Below are 3,610 nucleotides of genomic sequence, written 5' to 3' on the forward strand. Positions count from 1 at the left end.
AAATTATTTGCCCATATAAACATGGGTTTTCTTCTGGACTCTCGTTTCTGTTCCACTGGTCCATATGTCTGTTTTACTGCCAATACCATGCCATTCTGAATACTGTCGCTTTGAGTTATAATTTGAAGTCAGACAGAGTTTTGCCTCCAGCCTCAGTCTTTTTTCTCAGGATGGCTTTGGCAATTTGGGGTCTTTTGTGCTTCCATGCAAATCTTATGATTTTTTGTTCTATTTTTTAAAAAACTACCGATGGGATTTTGATATGGATTACATTAAATCTGTATGATACTTTAGATAATATGGTCATTTTAACTATGTTGATTCTTCCAATACAAGAACACAGAATCTCTTTCTACTTCTTTGTATCTTCTTTGATTTCTTTTAATAAGGTCTTGTAGTTTTCATCATGTAGGTCCTATACATGTTTCGTTAGATTTATTCCTAGATATTTTATTCTTTTTGTTGTAATTGCAAAAGGAATTATTTTTTCCACTTCTGTTTCTGACACTGCATGATTAGCATATGGAAATGCTATGGATTTTTGAACACTGGTTTTGTATCCAGAAATTTTACTGTATTTGCTTATTGTTTCCAGTAGTGTTCTTGTGGAGTCTTTAGGGTTTTATATAGAGAGAATCATGTCATCTGCAAATAGTGACAGTTTGACTTCTTTTTTTTTTCTATTTGGATGACTTTTATATCTTTCTCTTGTCTGATTGCACTCACTCAGACCTCCAATGTTACATTGAATAACAGTGGCGACAGTGGACAGCCTTGCCTTGTTCCTGATCTTAGAGGGAAGGTTTTTAGTTTTTCACCATTAAGTATAATGTTGGCTGAGGGTTTGTCATAGATGGCCTTTATTATGTTACGGTACTTTCCTTCTATATCGATTTTGTTAAGTGTTTTGATCATAAATGGATGATGTATCTTGTCAAAGGCTATTTCTTTATGTGGTATATCACATTAATCGATTTGTATATGTTGAACCATCCCTGTGCCCCTGAGATGAAGCCCACTTGATAGCGGCATATAACTTTTTTTAAATGTTGTTGTATTTGGTTCACTAGCATCTTATTTAGGATTTTTGTATCTGTGTTCATGAGAGATATTGGTCTGTAGTTTTCTTTTTTTGTGTTATCTTTACCAGGTTTGGGTATCAGGCTTATATTGGCCTCAATAAATGAGTTGGAAAGTATTACCTCCTCTTCGATTTTTAGAAGTGTTTGAGGAGAATAGGTATTAAATCTTTGAATGTTTAGAATTCATTGGTAAAGACCTCTGTTCTTGGACTTTTACTTTTTGGTTGGTTTTTGATGATTGTTTCCATTTCTGTACTGCTGATCGGTCTATTTAGATTTTCCAGATCTTCTTGATTCAGTCTAGAAAGATTGTATTTTTCTAAGTACTGGTTTATTTCTTCTAGGTTATTAAATTTGGTGTTATATACTTTTTCATAGTATTCATGCATGATCCTTTTTTATCTGCGATGTCAGTTGTAATTTCCCCTTTTTCATCCCTGATTTTGTTTATTTGTGTCCTTTTTTTTCTTTAGTGAGTCTAGCCAAAGGTTTGTCAATTTTATTAACTTTCTCAAAGAAGCAGCTCTTTGTTGCATTTATTTTTTCTATTTCTTGTTTGTTTTCAATATCATTTATTTCTGCTCTAATTTTGACAATTTTTTTCCTACTGCTGACTTTAGGCCTCATTTGCTGTTCCTTTTCTAGTTTTTTTAAGATGAAACATTAGGTTGTCTATTTGGGCTCGTTCTTGTTTTTGGAAATAGGCTGTAGTGATATGAACTTTCCTCTTATGACCACTTTTGCCATATCTCAAAAGTTTTGATATGTTGTACTATCATTATCATTCGTTTCTATGTATCTCTTGATCTCTCTTTTTATTTCTTCCCTGACCCAGTTATTCTTCAGTAGCATGTTGTTTAATCTCCACATATTTGTGATTTTTTCTGCTTGCTTTTTGCAGTTGATTTCTAGTTTCAAAGCAATATGATCAGGGGATATGGTTGGTATGATTTCAACCTTCTTATATTTGTTGAGGCTATGTCTGTGTCCCAGCATGTGGTCGCTTCTTGAGAATGTTCCATGTGCACTAGAGAAGAATGTATAAGCAGCTGTTTGGGGACAGAAAGCTCTGTAAATGTCAATTATGTCCTATTGGTCTAATGTGTCATTTAAGGATGTTATTTCCTTATTGATTTTTCTGTTTGGATGATCTGTCCATATCCAACAGTGGGGTATTTAGGTCCCCTACTAAGATATTATTTTGATCTTTTTCCCCCTTTAGTGCTGTTAGTAATTGTTTTACATATCTTGAGGCTTTCTGATTGGGAGCATAGATATTAATAATTGTTATGTCTTCTTGGTGCATGATGCCCTTTATCATTATGAAGTGTCCCTCAGCACCTTTCTTCACCTTTTTTATTTGGAAATCTATTTCATCCGATATCAGTACTGCTACTCCCACTTTTCTCTGAATGCCATTTGCTTGAAATATCATTTTCCATCCTTTCACTTTGAGTCTACATTTGCCTTTGGAACGGAGATGTGTCTCCTGGAGGCAGCGTACGATTAGGTTTTGTTTTTTGATCTTTTCTGCAACTCTGTGCCTCTTTATTGGTGAGTTCAGTCCATTTACATGTAGGGTGATTATTGAAATATGAGGTCTTCTTAAAGCCATTTTATATTTTGCTTTCTGGTAGCTCAGTTTTTCCTTTGCTTTCTGTTTTCTTTATTTTGGTTGGATTTTGTGGGTTTTCCTTCTGGTTCTTCTTGTTTTATGTTATATACTTCAGTTCTGAATCTTTGGCCTGTGGTTACCAGTACAAATATGTAAAGGATAGTTATATATATATACAGTCGTCCATTTTCTTCTGTGTGTGCCTTATCTCCTTTTCCCTTTGAGAATCTGGATCTTTGAATCCTCCCTTTTTCAATCATTGTTGTCTCAATTTGTTTGTATGTATACTGAACGTTCATTACTATCTTGTTATAGCAATTCTCTTATTATTTAGGCTTATAATGCCCTGTTCTTAGTAAGGGTTGCACTTCTCTGCTTCTATTTGCCTGATAGTCACTTTACTCCTAATTATGTATTTTTGTTGTTTTGTTATTTTGTTTTAGGTAAGCTGACCCCTTTCAGTATTTCCTGGAGTGCAGGCCTCATAGTGGAGAATTCCCTCAATTTTTATATGTCTGGAAAGGTCTTAATTTCTCCTTCATATCGAAAGGAGAGTTTAGCTGGATACATTATTCTAGGCTGGTAGTTCCTTTCACTTAATAGTTTAAATATTTGATTCCATTCCTTTCTGGCTTGTAAGATTTGCAATGAGAAGTCCGATGATAATCTAATGGGTTTTCCTTTATAAGTTACCATCTTTTTTCCCCTGGGTGCTCTGAGAATTCTGCCTTTGTCATTGATTTCTGATAACTTTAATACAATATGTCTAAGTGAAGGCCCTTTTGTGTTGAGATAATTGGGTGTTCTGTTGACTTCTTGAATTCCAAGTTCCAGCTCATTCCTTAGATTTGGGAAATTCTCGTCCACTATTTGTCTGAAAATGCTTTCTAATCCCTGTCCCTTTTCCTCCCCT

The sequence above is a fragment of the Pteropus vampyrus genome, unplaced genomic scaffold (genome assembly GCF_000151845.1).
Source record: "Pteropus vampyrus isolate Shadow unplaced genomic scaffold, Pvam_2.0 Scaffold674, whole genome shotgun sequence".
In the NCBI taxonomy this organism is placed as follows: Eukaryota; Metazoa; Chordata; class Mammalia; order Chiroptera; family Pteropodidae; genus Pteropus; species Pteropus vampyrus.